Source organism: Salminus brasiliensis, chromosome 4 (assembly GCF_030463535.1).
Source record: "Salminus brasiliensis chromosome 4, fSalBra1.hap2, whole genome shotgun sequence".
Classification (NCBI taxonomy): Eukaryota; Metazoa; Chordata; class Actinopteri; order Characiformes; family Bryconidae; genus Salminus; species Salminus brasiliensis.
Window position 1 is genome coordinate 18,396,326 of NC_132881.1, and position 19,733 is coordinate 18,416,058.

General features: G+C 37.9%; 20 non-coding genes across 20 annotated transcripts; all 20 read right to left on the reverse strand.

Moving 5' to 3' along the window:
• Positions 1–2,350: 2,350 nt before the first annotated feature.
• On the reverse strand, positions 2,351–2,424 carry trnat-agu (transfer RNA threonine (anticodon AGU)). The gene has a single exon. It is a non-coding gene; the product is annotated as a tRNA-Thr (tRNA).
• Positions 2,425–5,119: 2,695 nt separating this feature from the next.
• Positions 5,120–5,193, reverse strand: trnap-ggg (transfer RNA proline (anticodon GGG)). The gene has a single exon. It is a non-coding gene; the product is annotated as a tRNA-Pro (tRNA).
• Positions 5,194–5,716: 523 nt separating this feature from the next.
• Positions 5,717–5,806, reverse strand: trnar-ucu (transfer RNA arginine (anticodon UCU)). Its single transcript is given in 2 exon segments — positions 5,717–5,752; positions 5,770–5,806. It is a non-coding gene; the product is annotated as a tRNA-Arg (tRNA).
• Positions 5,807–6,042: 236 nt separating this feature from the next.
• trnap-ggg (transfer RNA proline (anticodon GGG)) lies at positions 6,043–6,116 on the reverse strand. Its single transcript has one exon. It is a non-coding gene; the product is annotated as a tRNA-Pro (tRNA).
• A 523-nt stretch (positions 6,117–6,639) lies between these two features.
• trnar-ucu (transfer RNA arginine (anticodon UCU)) lies at positions 6,640–6,729 on the reverse strand. The gene is given in 2 exon segments: positions 6,640–6,675; positions 6,693–6,729. It is a non-coding gene; the product is annotated as a tRNA-Arg (tRNA).
• A 236-nt stretch (positions 6,730–6,965) lies between these two features.
• Positions 6,966–7,039, reverse strand: trnap-ggg (transfer RNA proline (anticodon GGG)). The gene has a single exon. It is a non-coding gene; the product is annotated as a tRNA-Pro (tRNA).
• Positions 7,040–7,562: 523 nt separating this feature from the next.
• trnar-ucu (transfer RNA arginine (anticodon UCU)) lies at positions 7,563–7,652 on the reverse strand. Its single transcript is given in 2 exon segments — positions 7,563–7,598; positions 7,616–7,652. It is a non-coding gene; the product is annotated as a tRNA-Arg (tRNA).
• Positions 7,653–10,657: 3,005 nt separating this feature from the next.
• Positions 10,658–10,731, reverse strand: trnat-agu (transfer RNA threonine (anticodon AGU)). Its single transcript has one exon. It is a non-coding gene; the product is annotated as a tRNA-Thr (tRNA).
• An 849-nt stretch (positions 10,732–11,580) lies between these two features.
• On the reverse strand, positions 11,581–11,654 carry trnat-agu (transfer RNA threonine (anticodon AGU)). The gene has a single exon. It is a non-coding gene; the product is annotated as a tRNA-Thr (tRNA).
• Positions 11,655–12,503: 849 nt separating this feature from the next.
• On the reverse strand, positions 12,504–12,577 carry trnan-auu (transfer RNA asparagine (anticodon AUU)). The gene has a single exon. It is a non-coding gene; the product is annotated as a tRNA-Asn (tRNA).
• An 849-nt stretch (positions 12,578–13,426) lies between these two features.
• Positions 13,427–13,500, reverse strand: trnan-auu (transfer RNA asparagine (anticodon AUU)). The gene has a single exon. It is a non-coding gene; the product is annotated as a tRNA-Asn (tRNA).
• Positions 13,501–14,023: 523 nt separating this feature from the next.
• Positions 14,024–14,113, reverse strand: trnar-ucu (transfer RNA arginine (anticodon UCU)). Its single transcript is given in 2 exon segments — positions 14,024–14,059; positions 14,077–14,113. It is a non-coding gene; the product is annotated as a tRNA-Arg (tRNA).
• A 236-nt stretch (positions 14,114–14,349) lies between these two features.
• On the reverse strand, positions 14,350–14,423 carry trnan-auu (transfer RNA asparagine (anticodon AUU)). Its single transcript has one exon. It is a non-coding gene; the product is annotated as a tRNA-Asn (tRNA).
• Positions 14,424–15,272: 849 nt separating this feature from the next.
• trnat-agu (transfer RNA threonine (anticodon AGU)) lies at positions 15,273–15,346 on the reverse strand. The gene has a single exon. It is a non-coding gene; the product is annotated as a tRNA-Thr (tRNA).
• A 523-nt stretch (positions 15,347–15,869) lies between these two features.
• Positions 15,870–15,959, reverse strand: trnar-ucu (transfer RNA arginine (anticodon UCU)). The gene is given in 2 exon segments: positions 15,870–15,905; positions 15,923–15,959. It is a non-coding gene; the product is annotated as a tRNA-Arg (tRNA).
• Positions 15,960–16,195: 236 nt separating this feature from the next.
• On the reverse strand, positions 16,196–16,269 carry trnan-auu (transfer RNA asparagine (anticodon AUU)). The gene has a single exon. It is a non-coding gene; the product is annotated as a tRNA-Asn (tRNA).
• Positions 16,270–17,118: 849 nt separating this feature from the next.
• trnat-agu (transfer RNA threonine (anticodon AGU)) lies at positions 17,119–17,192 on the reverse strand. Its single transcript has one exon. It is a non-coding gene; the product is annotated as a tRNA-Thr (tRNA).
• Positions 17,193–17,715: 523 nt separating this feature from the next.
• trnar-ucu (transfer RNA arginine (anticodon UCU)) lies at positions 17,716–17,805 on the reverse strand. The gene is given in 2 exon segments: positions 17,716–17,751; positions 17,769–17,805. It is a non-coding gene; the product is annotated as a tRNA-Arg (tRNA).
• A 236-nt stretch (positions 17,806–18,041) lies between these two features.
• Positions 18,042–18,115, reverse strand: trnat-agu (transfer RNA threonine (anticodon AGU)). Its single transcript has one exon. It is a non-coding gene; the product is annotated as a tRNA-Thr (tRNA).
• An 849-nt stretch (positions 18,116–18,964) lies between these two features.
• trnat-agu (transfer RNA threonine (anticodon AGU)) lies at positions 18,965–19,038 on the reverse strand. The gene has a single exon. It is a non-coding gene; the product is annotated as a tRNA-Thr (tRNA).
• Positions 19,039–19,733: the final 695 nt, after the last annotated feature.

Below are 19,733 nucleotides of genomic sequence, written 5' to 3' on the forward strand. Positions count from 1 at the left end.
TGATGGATTATTTGTGTGTAAGAATACATTATGTACTCATAAACATGTTTAGATGTGTATTCTGCTATAATGACCATGCCTGAGACAGTCAGCATTTCTGTACTCAAGATTAGTGTAATGCCCTTGGGGGGCTAGGCAGAGCCCACTTGGGGTGAATCAGAGGTAAACTGATTGGAAAAAACCCAAAATTCTGCAGTAGTGTGATCGTCAGCACAAATGGCCTTGCAGGTGTTAGCACTCTTTTAAAAAACAAAGTCGTAAGAACGAAGGACATAAGCGAATACAAAAGTGACAGGATTAAGGGGTAAGGGGCTTCCCATAGTAATATAAGCGGACCCAATCGTGAGATATTATGATAAAAAAATATGTGTGGGGGTAGCCACAGCTAGATAAGGACAGTATATAAGGCCCAAGAGGAGCCCCACTTTTTAGACTGCTTTGGGAGAGTGCTGGCTGTCTCAGGCTAACGCAACGTGCCTTAGTCTTCACTTATTTTGTATACTTTATACAGAAATAAAGGTTGCGCTCTGCCTTTCTATTGACTACGGAGCTGGATTCTTTTAAGCACCATTTCTAAATGCTTATTAGCTGATTGGGGGATTTATAGAGAAAAAGAGCCGACACGCCCTACCTGACTGGTTTTCTATATCAACACAATATAGCTTCAGGCAAACTCAAAAACATTCTCTTGCATACAAACTTCACACAGACAGCAAAAACAACTTCCCTGATTAGGAACCTCTGCATTTTCCAGAAACAAATAACATCAACTCTGAAAGTTTGTCTCAATTGCTTAAATCTATGATATACATGTACAGAGTACTAGACCTTGTCACGCAGAATGTACACACAAAACTTAGCATCTTTTGTTTACCCTTCAGGTTCCGTTTAAACATCTTTTAATGGATCAGTAAACATCATTCTGATTCAGAAAAGGCTAAAATTTCAAACTGCTTCATCTCACTTTTCACAAATACATGCAGAATCTTCTGCAGCACAAATATGTTCCAATACCCCAACATCAAACAGAATATTTCTTAAAGTTTGAAATTGGTATTAATTAGGTAAAAAGACTAGAGAAAATCTTGCAAATAAAAGTACAAAAAGGTAGTAGACAGAGGTATAAAGAAGAGGAAAAACTCTCGACTCTGGCGGGACTCAAACCTACAACCTTTGAATTGCTCCAGCTATTTATCTAGAAGTCCGATACACTATCCATTGCGCCACGGAGCCCCGATGAAGAAACTGGTTCCGTGGCCAAACTTCCTATAAAATAACAGTAGTGCTGCTAATATTTGAGGCAAATAATAAATTTACTATGCATATGTAAATCCCAGTGGTCTGATGATTATCTGCAAGTCTAAGCACACACCAAAGCTCTGCATACTGTTAGTCATAGGCTGACGCCAATAAAAAAAGGGTTGATTTACTCATGTAGCAGTTACTGATTAAAGATTACCCAAGGAAAAGGCACCGTAGGGATTCGAACCCAAGATCTCCTGTTTACTAGACAGGCGCTATAACCAACTAAGCCACAGCGCCCTACCTGATAGGTTTTTTACATCAATGCAATATAGCTTCAGGCAAACTCAAAAACATTCTCTTGCATACAAACTTCACACAGACAACAAAAACAACTTTCCTGATTAGGAACCTCTTCTTTTTCCAGAACCTCTTCTTTTTCCATGTACAGAGTACTAGACCTTGTCACACGGAATGTACACACAAAATTTAGCATCTTTTGTTTACCCTTCAGGTTCCGTTTAAACATCTTTTAATGGATCATTAAACATCATTCTGATTCAGAAAAGGCTAAAATCCAACATTTCAAACTGCTTCATCTCACTTTTCACAAATACATGCAGAATCTTCTGCAGCACAAATATGTTCCAATACCCCAACATCAAACAGAATATTTCTGAAGGTTTGAAATTGCTATTAATTAGGTAAAATGACTAGAGAAAATGTTGCAAATAAAAGTACAAAAGGGTAGTAGACAGAGCTATAAAGAAGAGGAAACACTCTTGACTCTGGTGGGACTCGAACCCACAACCTTTGAATTGCTCCACCTACTCATCAGAAGTCCGATGCGCTATCCAATGCGCCACAGAGCCCAGGCAAAGAAACTGGTTCCTTGGCCAACCTTCCTATAAAATAACAGTAGTGCTGCTAATATTTGAGGCAAATAATAAATTTACTATGCATATGTAAATCCCAGTGGTCTGATGATTATCTGCAAGTCTAAGCACACACCAAAGCTCTGCATACTGTTAGTCATAGTCTGACGCAAATAAAAAAAGGGTTGATTTACTCATTGTAGCAGTTACTGATTAAAGATTACCCAAGGAAAAGGCACCGCTGGGATTCGAACCCAGGATCTCCTGTTTACTAGACAGGCGCTATAACCAACTAAGCCACGGCACCCTACCTGACTGGTTTTCTATATCAACACAATATAGCTTCAGGCAAACTCAAAAACATTCTCTTGCATACAAACTTCACACAGACAGCAAAAACAACTTCCCTGATTAGGAACCTCTGCATTTTCCAGAAACAAATAACAACAAATGTGAAAGCTTGTCTCAATTTCTTAAACCTATCATATACATGTACAGAGTACTAGACCTTGTCACACAGAATGTACACACAAAATTTAGCATCTTTTGTTTACCCTTCAGGTTCAGTTTAAACATCTTTTAATGGATCAGCAAACATCATTCTGATTCAGAAAAGGCTAAAATCCAACATTTCAAACTGCTTCATCTCACTTTTCACAAATACATGCAGAATCTTCTGCAGCACAAATATGTTCCAATACCCCAACATCAAACAGAATATTTCTGAAAGTTTGAAATTGCTATTAATTAGGTAAAAAGACTAGAGAAAATCTTGCAAATAAAAGTACAAAAAGGTAGTGGACAGAGCTATAAAGAAGAGGAAACACTCTCGACTCTGGTGAGACTCGAACCCACAACCTTTGAATTGCTCCAGCTATTTATCTAGAAGTCCAATGCGCTATCCATTGCACCACAGAGCCCAGATGAAGAAACTGCTTCCTTGGCCAACCTTCCTATGAAATAACAGTAGTGCTGCTAATATTTGAGGCAAATAATAAATTTACTATGCATATGTAAATCCCAGTGGTCTGATGATTATCTGCAAGTCTAAGCACACACCAAAGCTCTGCATACTGTTAGTCATAGTCTGACGCCAATAAAAAAAGGGTTGATTTACTCATTGTAGCAGTTACTGATTAAAGATTACCCAAGGAAAAGGTACCGCTGGAATTTGAACCCAGGATCTCCTGTTTCCTAGACAGGCGCTATAAACAACTACGTCACAGCGCCCTACCTGACTGTTCTTCTATATCAACACAATATAGCTTCAGGCAAACTCAAAAACATTCTCTTGCATACAAACTTCACACAGACAGCAAAAACAACTTCCCTGATTAGGAACCTCTGCATTTTCTAGAAACAAATAACATCAACTCTGAAAGCCTGTCTCAATTGCTTAAACCTATCATATACATGTACAGAGTACTAGACCTTGTCACACGGAATGTACACACAAAATTTAGCATCTTTTGTTTACCCTTCAGGTTCCGTTTAAACATCTTTTAATGGATCATTAAACATCATTCTGATTCAGAAAAGGCTAAAATCCAACATTTCAAACTGCTTCATCTCACTTTTCACAAATACATGCAGAATCTTCTGCAGCACAAATATGTTCCAATACCCCAACATCAAACAGAATATTTCTGAAGGTTTGAAATTGCTATTAATTAGGTAAAATGACTAGAGAAAATGTTGCAAATAAAAGTACAAAAGGGTAGTAGACAGAGCTATAAAGAAGAGGAAACACTCTTGACTCTGGTGGGACTCGAACCCACAACCTTTGAATTGCTCCACCTACTCATCTAGAAGTCCGATGCGCTATCCAATGCGCCACAGAGCCCAGGCAAAGAAACTGGTTCCTTGGCCAACCTTCCTATAAAATAACAGTAGTGCTGCTAATATTTGAGGCAAATAATGAATTTACTATGCATATGTAAATCCCAGTGGTCTGATGATTATCTGTAAGTCTAAGCACACACCAAAGCTCTGCATACTGTTAGTCATAGTCTGACGCCAATAAAAAAAGGGTTGATTTACTCATTGTAGCAGTTACTGATTAAAGATTACCCAAGAAAAAGGCACTGCTGGGATTCGAACCCAGGATCTCCTGTTTATTAGACACGCGCTATAACCAACTAAGCCAAGGCACCCTAACTGACTGGTTTTCTATATCAACACAATATAGCTTCAGGCAAACTCAAAAACATCCTCTTGCATAAAAACTTCACACAGACAGCAAAAACAACTTCCCTGATTAGGAACCTCTGCATTTTCCAGAAACAAATAACATCAACTCTGAAAGCTTGTCTCAATTGCTTAAACCTATCATATACATGTACAGAGTACTAGACCTTGTCACACAGAATGTACACACAAAACTTAGCATCTTTTGTTTACCCTTCAGGTTCCGTTTAAACATCTTTTAATGGATCAGCAAACATCATTCTGATTCAGAAAAGGCTAAAATCCTACATTTCAAACTGCTTCATCTCGCTTTTCACAAATACATGCAGAATCTTCTGCAGCACAAATATGTTCCAATACCCCAACATGAAACAGAATATTTCTGAAAGTTTGAAATTGCTATTAATTAGGTAAAAAGACTAGAGAAAATCTTGCAAATAAAAGTACAAAAAGGTAGTGGACAGAGCTATAAAGAAGGGGAAACACTCTCAACTCTGGTGGGACTTGAACCCACAACCTTTGAAATGCTCCAGCTTTTTATCTAGAAGTCCAATGCACTATCCATTGCGCCACAGAGCACAGGTGAAGAAACTGGTTCCTTGGCCAATCTTCCTATAAAATAACAGTAGTGCTGCTAATATTTGAGGCAAATAATAAATTTACTATGCATATGTAAATCCCAGTGGTCTGATGATTATCTGCAAGTCTAAGCACACACCAAAGCTCTGCATACTGTTAGTCATAGTCTGACGCCAATAAAAAAAGGGTTGATTTACTCATTGTAGCAGTTACTGATTAAAGATTACCCAAGGAAAAGGTACCGCTGGAATTCGAACCCAGGATCTCTTGTTTCCCAGACAGGCGCTATAACCAACTAAGCCACGGCACCCTACCTGACTGGTTTTCTATATCAACACAATATAGCTTCAGGCAAACTCAAAAACATTCTCTTGCATACAAACTTCACACAAACAGCAAAAACAACTTCCCTGATTAGGAACCTCTGCATTTTCCAGAAACAAATAACATCAACTCTGAAAGTTTGTCTCAATTGCTTAAACCTATCATATACATGTACAGAGTACTAGAACTTGTCACGCAGAATGTACACACAAAACTTAGCATCTTTTGTTTACCCTTCAGGTTCCGTTTAAACATCTTTTAATGGATCAGCAAACATCATTCTGATTCAGAAAAGGCTAAAATCCTACATTTCAAACTGCTTCATCTCGCTTTTCACAAATACATGCAGAATCTTCTGCAGCACAAATATGTTCCAATACCCCAACATCAAACAGAATATTTCTGAAAGTTTGAAATTGCTATTAATTAGGTAAAAAGACTAGAGAAAATCTTGCAAATAAAAGTACAAAAAGGTAGTGGACAGAGCTATAAAGAAGAGGAAACACTCTCGACTCTGGTGAGACTCGAACCCACAACCTTTGAATTGCTCCAGCTATTTATCTAGAAGTCCAATGCGCTATCCATTGCGCCACAGAGCCCAGATGAAGAAACTGCTTCCTTGGCCAACCTTCCTATGAAATAACAGTAGTGCTGCTAATATTTGAGGCAAATAATAAATTTACTATGCATATGTAAATCCCAGTGGTCTGATGATTATCTGCAAGTCTAAGCACACACCAAAGCTCTGCATACTGTTAGTCATAGTCTGACGCCAATAAAAAAAGGGTTGATTTACTCATTGTAGCAGTTACTGATTAAAGATTACCCAAGGAAAAGGTACCGCTGGAATTCGAACCCAGGATCTCCTGTTTCCCAGACAGGCGCTATAACCAACTAAGCCACGGCACCCTACCTGACTGGTTTTCTATATCAACACAATATAGCTTCAGGCAAACTCAAAAACATTCTCTTGCATACAAACTTCACACAAACAGCAAAAACAACTTCCCTGATTAGGAACCTCTGCATTTTCTAGAAACAAATAACATCAACTCTGAAAGCTTGTCTTAATTGCTTACACCTATCATATACATGTACAGAGTATTAGACCTTGTCACACAGAATGTACACACAAAACTTAGCATCTTTTGTTTACCCTTCAGGTTCCGTTTAAACATCTTTTAATGGATCAGCAAACATCATTCTGATTCAGAAAAGGCTAAAATCCAACATTTCAAACTGCTTCATCTCACTTTTCACAAATACATGCAGAATCTTCTGCAGCACAAATATGTTCCAATACCCCAACATCAAACAGAATATTTCTGAAAGTTTGAAATTGCTATTAGTTAGGTAAAAAGACTAGAGAAAATCTTGCAAATAAAAGTACAAAAAGGTAGTGGACAGAGCTATAAAGAAGAGGAAACACTCTCGACTCTGGTGAGACTCGAACCCACAACCTTTGAATTGCTCCAGCTATTTATCTAGAAGTCCAATGCGCTATCCATTGCGCCACAGAGCCCAGATGAAGAAACTGCTTCCTTGGCCAACCTTCCTATGAAATAACAGTAGTGCTGCTAATATTTGAGGCAAATAATAAATTTACTATGCATATGTAAATCCCAGTGGTCTGATGATTATCTGCAAGTCTAAGCACACACCAAAGCTCTGCATACTGTTAGTCATAGTCTGACGCCAATAAAAAAAGGGTTGATTTACTCAATGTAGCAGTTACTGATTAAAGATTACCCAAGGAAAAGGTACCGCTGGAATTCAAACCCAGGATCTCCTGTTTCCCAGACAGGCGCTATAACCAACTAAGCCACGGCACCCTACCTGACTGGTTTTCTATATCAACACAATATAGCTTCAGGCAAACTCAAAAACATTCTCTTGCATACAAACTTCACACAAACAGCAAAAACAACTTCCCTGATTAGGAACCTCTGCATTTTCCAGAAACAAATAACATCAACTCTGAAAGTTTGTCTCAATTGCTTAAACCTATCATATACATGTACAGAGTACTAGAACTTGTCACGCAGAATGTACACACAAAACTTAGCATCTTTTGTTTACCCTTCAGGTTCCGTTTAAACATCTTTTAATGGATCAGCAAACATCATTCTGATTCAGAAAAGGCTAAAATCCTACATTTCAAACTGCTTCATCTCGCTTTTCACAAATACATGCAGAATCTTCTGCAGCACAAATATGTTCCAATACCCCAACATCAAACAGAATATTTCTGAAAGTTTGAAATTGCTATTAATTAGGTAAAAAGACTAGAGAAAATCTTGCAAATAAAAGTACAAAAAGGTAGTGGACAGAGCTATAAAGAAGAGGAAACACTCTCGACTCTGGTGAGACTCGAACCCACAACCTTTGAATTGCTCCAGCTATTTATCTAGAAGTCCAATGCGCTATCCATTGCGCCACAGAGCCCAGATGAAGAAACTGCTTCCTTGGCCAACCTTCCTATGAAATAACAGTAGTGCTGCTAATATTTGAGGCAAATAATAAATTTACTATGCATATGTAAATCCCAGTGGTCTGATGATTATCTGCAAGTCTAAGCACACACCAAAGCTCTGCATACTGTTAGTCATAGTCTGACGCAAATAAAAAAAGGGTTGATTTACTCATTGTAGCAGTTACTGATTAAAGATTACCCAAGGAAAAGGCACCGCTGGGATTCAAACCCAGGATCTCCTGTTTACTAGACATGCGCTATAACCAACTAAGCCACGGCACCCTACCTGACTGGTTTTCTATATCAACACAATATAGCTTCAGGCAAACTCAAAAACATTCTCTTGCATACAAACTTCACACAAACAGCAAAAACAACTTCCCTGATTAGGAACCTCTGCATTTTCTAGAAACAAATAACATCAACTCTGAAAGCTTGTCTTAATTGCTTACACCTATCATATACATGTACAGAGTATTAGACCTTGTCACACAGAATGTACACACAAAACTTAGCATCTTTTGTTTACCCTTCAGGTTCCGTTTAAACATCTTTTAATGGATCAGCAAACATCATTCTGATTCAGAAAAGGCTAAAATCCAACATTTCAAACTGCTTCATCTCACTTTTCACAAATACATGCAGAATCTTCTGCAGCACAAATATGTTCCAATACCCCAACATCAAACAGAATATTTCTGAAAGTTTGAAATTGCTATTAATTAGGTAAAAAGACTAGAGAAAATCTTGCAAATAAAAGTACAAAAAGGTAGTGGACAGAGCTATAAAGAAGAGGAAACACTCTCGACTCTGGTGAGACTCGAACCCACAACCTTTGAATTGCTCCAGCTATTTATCTAGAAGTCCAATGCGCTATCCATTGCACCACAGAGCCCAGATGAAGAAACTGCTTCCTTTGCCAATCTTCCTATAAAATAACAGTAGTGCTGCTAATATTTGAGGCAAATAATGAATTTACTATGCATATGTAAATCCCAGTGGTCTGATGATTATCTGCAAGTCTAAGCACACACCAAAGCTCTGCATACTGTTAGTCATAGTCTGACGCCAATAAAAAAAGGGTTGATTTACTCATTGTAGCAGTTACTGATTAAAGATTACCCAAGGAAAAGGCACCGCTGGGGTTCGAACCCAGCATCTCCTGTTTACTAGAAAGGCACTATAACCAACTAAACCACGTCACCCTACCTGACAGGTTTTCTATATCAATACAATATAGCTTCAGGCAAACTCAAAAACATTCTCTTGCATACAAACTTCACACAGACAGCAAAAACAACTTCCCTGATTAGGAACCTCTGCATTTTCCAGAAACAAATAACAACAAACGTGAAAGCTTGTCTCAATTTCTTAAACCTATCATATACATGTACAGAGTACTAGACCTTGTCACACAGAATGTACACACAAAACTTAGCATCTTTTGTTTACCCTTCAGGTTCCGTTTAAACATCTTTTAATGGATCAGCAAACATCATTCTGATTCAGAAAAGGCTAAAATCCAACATTTCAAACTGCTTCATCTCACTTTTCACAAATACATGCAGAATCTTCTGCAGCACAAATATGTTCCAATACCCCAACATCAAACAGAATATTTCTGAAAGTTTGAAATTGCTATTAATTAGGTAAAAAGACTAGAGAAAATCTTGCAAATAAAAGTACAAAAAGGTAGTAGACAGAGATATGAAGAAGAGGAAACACTTTCGACTCTGGTGGGACTCAAACCCACAATCTTTGAATTGCTCCAGCTATTTATCTAGAAGTCCAATGCGCTATCCATTGCGACACAGAGCCCAGATGAAGAAACTGGTTCCTTGGCCAATCTTCCTATAAAATAACAGTAGTGCTGCTAATATTTGAGGCAAATAATGAATTTACTATGCATATGTAAATCCCAGTGGTCTGACGATTATCTGCAAGTCTAAGCACACACCAAAGCTCTGCATACTGTTAGTCATAGTCTGACGCCAATAAAAAAAGGGTTGATTTACTCATTGTAGCAGTTACTGATTAAAGATTACCCAAGGAAAAGGAACCGCTGGGATTCGAACCCAGGATCTCCTGTTTACTAGACAGGCGCTATAACCAACTAAGCCACTGCACCCTACCTGACTGGTTTTCTATATCAACACAATATAGCTTCAGGCAAACTCAAAAACATTCTCTTGCATACAAACTTCACACAGACAGCAAAAACAACTTCCCTGATTAGGAACCTCTACATTTTCCAGAAACAAATAACATCAACTCTGAAACTTTGTCTCAATTGCTTAAACCCATCATATACATGTACAGAGTACTAGAACTTGTCACGCAGAATGTACACACAAAACTTAGCATCTTTTGTTTACCCTTCAGGTTCCATTTAAACATCTTTTAATGGATCAGCAAACATCATTCTGATTCAGAAAAGGCTAAAATCCTACATTTCAAACTGCTTCATCTCGCTTTTCACAAATACATGCAGAATCTTCTGCAGCACAAATATGTTCCAATACCCCAACATCAAACAGAATATTTCTGAAAGTTTGAAATTGCTATTAATTAGGTAAAAAGACTAGAGAAAATCTTGCAAATAAAAGTACAAAAAGGTAGTAGACAGAGCTATGAAGAAGAGGAAACACTCTCGACTCTGGTGAGACTCGAACCCACAACCTTTGAATTGCTCCAGCTATTTATCTAGAAGTCCAATGTGCTATCCATTGCTCCACAGAGCCCAGATGAAGAAACTGCTTCCTTGGCCAACCTTCCTATAAAATAACAGTAGTGCTGCTAATATTTGAGGCAAATAATAAATTTACTATGCATATGTAAATCCCAGTGGTCTGATGATTATCTGCAAGTCTAAGCACACACCAAAGCTCTGCATACTGTTAGTCATAGTCTGACGCAAATAAAAAAAGGGTTGATTTACTCATTGTAGCAGTTACTGATTAAAGATTACCCAAGGAAAAGGCACCGCTGGGATTCGAACCCAGGATCTCCTGTTTACTAGACAGGCGCTATAACCAACTAAGCCACGGCACCCTACCTGACTGGGTTGCTATATCAACACAATATAGCTTCAGGCAAACTCAAAAACATTCTCTTGCATACAAACTTCACACAGACAGCAAAAACAACTTCCCTGATTAGGAACCTCTGCATTTTCCAGAAACAAATAACATCAACTCTGAAAGCTTGTCTTAATTGCTTACACCTATCATATACATGTACAGAGTATTAGACCTTGTCACACAGAATGTACACACAAAATTTAGCATCTTTTGTTTACCCTTCAGGTTCCGTTTAAACATCTTTTAATGGATCAGCAAACATCATTCTGATTCACAAAAGGCTAAAGTCCAACATTTCAAACTGCTTCATCTCACTTTTCACAAATACATGCAGAATCTTCTGCAGCACAAATATGTTCCAATACCCCAACATCAAACAGAATATTTCTGAAAGTTTGAAATTGCTATTAATTAGGTAAAAAGACTAGAGAAAATCTTGCAAATAAAAGTACAAAAAGGTAGTAGACAGAGCTATGAAGAAGAGGAATCACTCTTGACTCTGGTGAGACTCGAACCCACAACCTTTGAATTGCTCCAGCTATTTATCTAGAAGTCCAATGCGCTATCCATTGCGCCACAGAGCTCAGATGAAGAAACCGCTTCCTTGGCCAACCTTCCTATAAAATAACAGTAGTGCTGCTAATATTTGAGGCAAATAATAAATTTACTATGCATATGTAAATCTCAGTGGTCTGATGATTATCTGCAAGTCTAAGCACACACCAAAGCTCTGCATACTGTTAGTCATAGTCTGACGCAAATAAAAAAAGGGTTGATTTACTCATTGTAGCAGTTTCTGATTAAAGATTACCCAAGGAAAAGGCACCGCTGGGATTCGAACCCAGGATCTCCTGCTTACTAGACAGGCGCTATAACCAACTAAGCCACGGCACCCTACCTGACTGGTTTTCTATATCAACACAATATAGCTTCAGGCAAACTCAAAAACATTCTCTTGCATACAAACTTCACGCAGACAGCAAAAACAACTTCCCTGATTAGGAACCTCTGCATTTTCCAGAAACAAATAACATCAACTCTGAAAGGTTGTCTCAATTGCTTAAACCTATCATATACATGTACAGAGTATTAGAACTTGTCACGCAGAATGTACACACAAAACTTAGCATCTTTTGTTTACCCTTCAGGTTCCGTTTAAACATCTTTTAATGGATCAGCAAACATCATTCTGATTCAGAAAAGGCTAAAATCCTACATTTCAAACTGCTTCATCTCGCTTTTCACAAATACATGCAGAATCTTCTGCAGCACAAATATGTTCCAATACCCCAACATCAAACAGAATATTTCTGAAAGTTTGAAATTGCTATTAATTAGGTAAAAAGACTAGAGAAAATCTTGCAAACAAAAGTACAAAAAGGTAGTAGACAGAGCTATAAAGAAGAGGAAACTCTCTCGACTCTGGTGAGACTCGAACCCACAACCTTTGCATTGCTCCAGCTATTTATCTAGAAGTCCAATGCGCTATCCATTGCGCCACAGAGCCCAGATGAAGAAACTGCTTCCTTGGCCAACCTTCCTATGAAATAACAGTAGTGCTGCTAATATTTGAGGCAAATAATAAATTTACTATGCATATGTAAATCCCAGTGGTCTGATGATTATCTGCAAGTCTAAGCACACACCAAAGCTCTGCATACTGTTAGTCATAGTCTGACGCCAATAAAAAAAGGGTTGATTTACTCATTGTAGCAGTTACTGATTAAAGATTACCCAAGGAAAAGGCACCGCTGGGATTCGAACCCAGGATCTCCTGTTTAATAGACAGGCGCTATAACCAACTAAGCCACGGCGCCCTACCTGCCTGGTTTTCTATATCAATACAATATAGCTTCAGGCAAACTCAAAAACATTCTCTTGCATACAAACTTCACACAGACAGCAAAAACAACTTCCCTGATTAGGAACCTCTGCATTTTCCAGAAACAAATAACAACAAATGTGAAAGCTTGTCTCAATTTCTTAAACCCATCATATACATGTACAGAGTACTAGACCTTGTCACACAGAATGTACACACAAAATTTAGCATCTTTTGTTTACCCTTCAGGTTCCTTTTAAACATCTTTTAATGGATCAGCAAACATCATTCTGATTCACAAAAGGCTAAAATCCAACATTTCAAACTGCTTCATCTCACTTTTCACAAATACATGCAGAATCTTCTGCAGCACAAATATGTTCCAATACCCCAACATCAAACAGAATATTTCTGAAAGTTTGAAATTGCTATTAATTAGGTAAAAAGACTAGAGAAAATCTTGCAAATAAAAGTACAAAAAGGTAGTAGACAGAGCTATGAAGAAGAGGAAACACTTTCGACTCTGGTGAGACTCGAACCCACAACCTTTGAATTGCTCCAGCTACTTATCTAGAAGTCCAATGCGCTATCCATTGCACCACAGAGCCCAGATGAAGAAACTGCTTCCTTGGCCAACCTTCCTATAAAATAACAGTAGTGCTGCTAATATTTGAGGCAAATAATAAATTTACTATGCATATGTAAATCCCAGTGGTCTGATGATTATCTGCAAGTCTAAGCACACACCAAAGCTCTGCATACTGTTAGTCATAGTCTGACGCAAATAAAAAAAGGGTTGATTTACTCATTGTAGCAGTTACTGATTAAAGATTACCCAAGGAAAAGGCACCGCTGGGATTCGAACCCAGGATCTCCTGTTTAATAGACAGGCGCTATAACCAACTAAGCCACGGCACCCTACCTGACTGGTTTCCTATATCAACAAAACATAGCTTCAGGCAAACTCAAAAACATTCTCTTGCATACAAACTTCACACAGACAGCAAAAACAACTTCCCTGATTAGGAACCTCTGCATTTTCCAGAAACAAATAACAACAAATGTGAAAGCTTGTCTCAATTTCTTAAACCTATCATATACATGTACAGAGTACTAGACCTTGTCACACAGAATGTACACACAAAACTTAGCATCTTTTGTTTACCCTTCAGGTTCAGTTTAAACATCTTTTAATGGATCAGCAAACATCATTCTGATTCAGAAAAGGCTAAAATCCAACATTTCAAACTGCTTCATCTCACTTTTCACAAATACATGCAGAATCTTCTGCAGCACAAATATGTTCCAATACCCCAACATCAAACAGAATATTTCTGAAAGTTTGAAATTGCTATTAATTATGTAAAAAGACTAGAGAAAATCTTGCAAATAAAAGTACAAAAAGGTAGTAGACAGAGCTATAAAGAAGAGGAAACTCTCTCGACTCTGGTGAGACTCGAACCCACAACCTTTGAATTGCTCCAGCTATTTATCTAGAAGTCCAATGCGCTATCCATTGCGCCACAGAGCCCAGATGAAGAAACTGCTTCCTTGGCCAACCTTCCTATGAAATAACAGTAGTGCTGCTAATATTTGAGGCAAATAATAAATTTACTATGCATATGTAAATCCCAGTGGTCTGATGATTATCTGCAAGTCTAAGCACACACCAAAGCTCTGCATACTGTTAGTCATAGTCTGACGCCAATAAAAAAAGGGTTGATTTACTCATTGTAGCAGTTACTGATTAAAGATTACCCAAGGAAAAGGCACCGCTGGGATTCGAACCCAGGATCTCCTGTTTAATAGACAGGCGCTATAACCAACTAAGACACGGCGCCGTACCTGCCTGGTTTTCTATATCAATACAATATAGCTTCAGGCAAACTCAAAAACATTCTCTTGCATACAAACTTCACACAGACAGCAAAAACAACTTCCCTGATTAGGAACCTCTGCATTTTCCAGAAACAAATAACAACAAATGTGAAAGCTTGTCTCAATTTCTTAAACCCATCATATACATGTACAGAGTACTAGACCTTGTCACACAGAATGTACACACAAAATTTAGCATCTTTTGTTTACCCTTCAGGTTCCTTTTAAACATCTTTTAATGGATCAGCAAACATCATTCTGATTCACAAAAGGCTAAAATCCAACATTTCAAACTGCTTCATCTCACTTTTCACAAATACATGCAGAATCTTCTGCAGCACAAATATGTTCCAATACCCCAACATCAAACAGAATATTTCTGAAAGTTTGAAATTGCTATTAATTAGGTAAAAAGACTAGAGAAAATCTTGCAAATAAAAGTACAAAAAGGTAGTAGACAGAGCTATGAAGAAGAGGTAACACTTTCGACTCTAGTGAGACTCAAACCCACAACCTTTGAATTGCTCCAGCTACTTATCTAGCAGTCCAATGCGCTATCCATTGCACCACAGAGCCCAGATGAAGAAACTGCTTCCTTGGCCAACCTTCCTATAAAATAACAGTAGTGCTGCTAATATTTGAGGCAAATAATAAATTTACTATGCATATGTAAATCCCAGTGGTCTGATGATTATCTGCAAGTCTAAGCACACACCAAAGCTCTGCATACTGTTAGTCATAGTCTGACGCAAATAAAAAAAGGGTTGATTTACTCATTGTAGCAGTTACTGATTAAAGATTACCCAAGGAAAAGGCACCGCTGGGATTCGAACCCAGGATCTCCTGCTTACTAGACAGGCGCTATAACCAACTAAGCCACGGCACCCTACCTGACTGGTTTTCTATATCAACACAATATAGCTTCAGGCAAACTCAAAAACATTCTCTTGCATACAAACTTCACGCAGACAGCAAAAACAACTTCCCTGATTAGGAACCTCTGCATTTTCCAGAAACAAATAACAACAAATGTAAAAGCTTGTCTCAATTTCTTAAACCTATCATATACATGTACAGAGTACTAGACCTTGTCACACAGAATGTACACACAAAACTTAGCATCTTTTGTTTACCCTTCAGGTTCAGTTTAAACATCTTTTAATGGATCAGCAAACATCATTCTGATTCAGAAAAGGCTAAAATCCAACATTTCAAACTGCTTCATCTCACTTTTCACAAATACATGCAGAATCTTCTGCAGCACAAATATGTTCCAATACCCCAACATCAAACAGAATATTTCTGAAAGTTTGAAATTGCTATTAATTATGTAAAAAGACTAGAGAAAATCTTGCAAATAAAAGTACAAAAAGGTAGTAGACAGAGCTATAAAGAAGAGGAAACTCTCTCGACTCTGGTGAGACTCGAACCCACAACCTTTGAATTGCTCCAGCTATTTATCTAGAAGTCCAATGCGCTATCCATTGCGCCACAGAGCCCAGATGAAGAAACTGCTTCCTTGGCCAACCTTCCTATGAAATAACAGTAGTGCTGCTAATATTTGAGGCAAATAATAAATTTACTATGCATATGTAAATCCCAGTGGTCTGATGATTATCTGCAAGTCTAAGCACACACCAAAGCTCTGCATACTGTTAGTCATAGTCTGACGCCAATAAAAAAAGGGTTGATTTACTCATTGTAGCAGTTACTGATTAAAGATTACCCAAGGAAAAGGCACCGCTGGGATTCGAACCCAGGATCTCCTGTTTAATAGACAGGCGCTATAACCAACTAAGACACGGCGCCGTACCTGCCTGGTTTTCTATATCAATACAATATAGCTTCAGGCAAACTCAAAAACATTCTCTTGCATACAAACTTCACACAGACAGCAAAAACAACTTCCCTGATTAGGAACCTCTGCATTTTCCAGAAACAAATAACAACAAATGTGAAAGCTTGTCTCAATTTCTTAAACCCATCATATACATGTACAGAGTACTAGACCTTGTCACACAGAATGTACACACAAAATTTAGCATCTTTTGTTTACCCTTCAGGTTCCTTTTAAACATCTTTTAATGGATCAGCAAACATCATTCTGATTCACAAAAGGCTAAAATCCAACATTTCAAACTGCTTCATCTCACTTTTCACAAATACATGCAGAATCTTCTGCAGCACAAATATGTTCCAATACCCCAACATCAAACAGAATATTTCTGAAAGTTTGAAATTGCTATTAATTAGGTAAAAAGACTAGAGAAAATCTTGCAAATAAAAGTACAAAAAGGTAGTAGACAGAGCTATGAAGAAGAGGAAACACTTTCGACTCTAGTGAGACTCAAACCCACAACCTTTGAATTGCTCCAGCTACTTATCTAGCAGTCCAATGCGCTATCCATTGCACCACAGAGCCCAGATGAAGAAACTGCTTCCTTGGCCAACCTTCCTATAAAATAACAGTAGTGCTGCTAATATTTGAGGCAAATAATAAATTTACTATGCATATGTAAATCCCAGTGGTCTGATGATTATCTGCAAGTCTAAGCACACACCAAAGCTCTGCATACTGTTAGTCATAGTCTGACGCAAATAAAAAAAGGGTTGATTTACTCATTGTAGCAGTTACTGATTAAAGATTACCCAAGGAAAAGGCACCGCTGGGATTCGAACCCAGGATCTCCTGCTTACTAGACAGGCGCTATAACCAACTAAGCCACGGCACCCTACCTGACTGGTTTTCTATATCAACACAATATAGCTTCAGGCAAACTCAAAAACATTCTCTTGCATACAAACTTCACGCAGACAGCAAAAACAACTTCCCTGATTAGGAACCTCTGCATTTTCCAGAAACAAATAACAACAAATGTGAAAGCTTGTCTCAATTTCTTAAACCTATCATATACATGTACAGAGTACTAGACCTTGTCACACAGAATGTACACACAACACTTAGCATCTTTTGTTTACCCTTCAGGTTCAGTTTAAACATCTTTTAATGGATCAGCAAACATCATTCTGATTCAGAAAAGGCTAAAATCCAACATTTCAAACTGCTTCATCTCACTTTTCACAAATACATGCAGAATCTTCTGCAGCACAATTATGTTCCAATACCCCAACATCAAACAGAATATTTCTGAAAGTTTGAAATTGCTATTAATTAGGTAAAAAGACTAGAGAAAATCTTGCAAATAAAAGTACAAAAAGGTAGTAGACAGAGCTATAAAGAAGAAGAAACACTCTCGACTCTGGTGAGACTCGAACCCACAACCTTTGAATTGCTCCAGCTATTTATCTAGAAGTCCAATGCGCTATCCATTGCGCCACAGAGCCCAGATGAAGAAACAGCTTCCTTGGCCAACCTTCCTATAAAATAACAGTAGTGCTGCTAATATTTGAGGCAAATAATAAATTTACTATGCATATGTAAATCCCAGTGGTCTGATGATTATCTGCAAGTCTAAGCACAACCAAAAGCTCTGCATACTGTTAGTCATAGTCTGACGCCAATAAAAAAAGGGTTGATTTACTCATTGTAGCAGTTACTGATTAAAGATTACCCAAGGAAAAGGCACCGCTGGGATTCGAACCCAGGATCTCCTGTTTACTAGACAGGCGCTATAACCAACTAAGCCACGGCGCCCTACCTGCCTGGTTTTCTATATCAATACAATATAGCTTCAGGCAAACTCAAAAACATTCTCTTACATACAAACTTCACACAGACAGGAAAAACAACTTCCCTGATTAGGAACCTCTGCATTTTCCAGAAACAAATAACAAAAAATGTGAAAGCTTGTCTCAATTTCTTAAACCCATCATATACATGTACAGAGTACTAGACCTTGTCACACAGAATGTACACACAAAATTTAGCATCTTTTGTTTACCCTTCAGGTTCCGTTTAAACATCTTTTAATGGATCAGCAAACATCATTCTGATTCACAAAAGGCTAAAATCCAACATTTCAAACTGCTTCATCTCACTTTTCACAAATACATGCAGAATCTTCTGCAGCACAAATATGTTCCAATACCCCAACATCAAACAGAATATTTCTGAAAGTTTGAAATTGCTATTAATTAGGTAAAAAGACTAGAGAAAATCTTGCAAATAAAAGTACAAAAAGGTAGTAGATAGAGCTATAAAGAAGAGGAAACACTCTCGACTCTGGTGAGACTCAAACCCACAACCTTTGAATTGCTCCAGCTATTTATCTAGAAGTCCAATGCGCTATCCATTGCACCACATAGCCCAGATGAAAAAACTGCTTCCTTGGCCAACCTTCCTATAAAATAACAGTAGTGCTGCTAATATTTGAGGCAAATAATAAATTTACTATGCATATGTAAATCCCAGTGGTCTGATGATTATCTGCAAGTCTAAGCACACACCAAAGCTCTGCATACTGTTAGTCATAGTCTGACACCAATAAAAAAAGGGTTGATTTACTCATTGTAGCAGTTACTGATTAAAGATTACCCAAGGAAAAGGCACCGCTGGGACTCGAACCCAGGATCTCCTGTTTACTAGACAGGCGCTATAACCAACTAAGCCACGGCGCCCTACCTACCTGGTTTTCTATATCAATACAATATAGCTTCAGGCAAACTCAAAAACATTCTCTTACATACAAACTTCACACAGACAGCAAAAACAACTTCCCTGATTAGGAACCTCTGCATTTTCCAGAAACAAATAACAACAAATGTGAAAGCTTGTCTCAATTTCTTAAACCCATCATATACATGTACAGAGTACTAGACCTTGTCACACAGAATGTACACACAAAATTTAGCATCTTTTGTTTACCCTTCAGGTTCCGTTTAAACATCTTTTAATGGATCAGCAAACATCATTCTGATTCACAAAAGGCTAAAATCCAACATTTCAAACTGCTTCATCTCACTTTTCACAAATACATGCAGAATCTTCTGCAGCACAAATATGTTCCAATACCCCAACATCAAACAGAATATTTCTGAAAGTTTGAAATTGCTATTAATTAGGTAAAAAGACTAGAGAAAATCTTGCAAATAAAAGTACAAAAAGGTAGTAGATAGAGCTATAAAGAAGAGGAAACACTCTCGACTCTGGTGAGACTCAAACCCACAACCTTTGAATTGCTCCAGCTATTTATCTAGAAGTCCAATGCGCTATCCATTGCACCACATAGCCCAGATGAAAAAACTGCTTCCTTGGCCAACCTTCCTATAAAATAACAGTAGTGCTGCTAATATTTGAGGCAAATAATAAATTT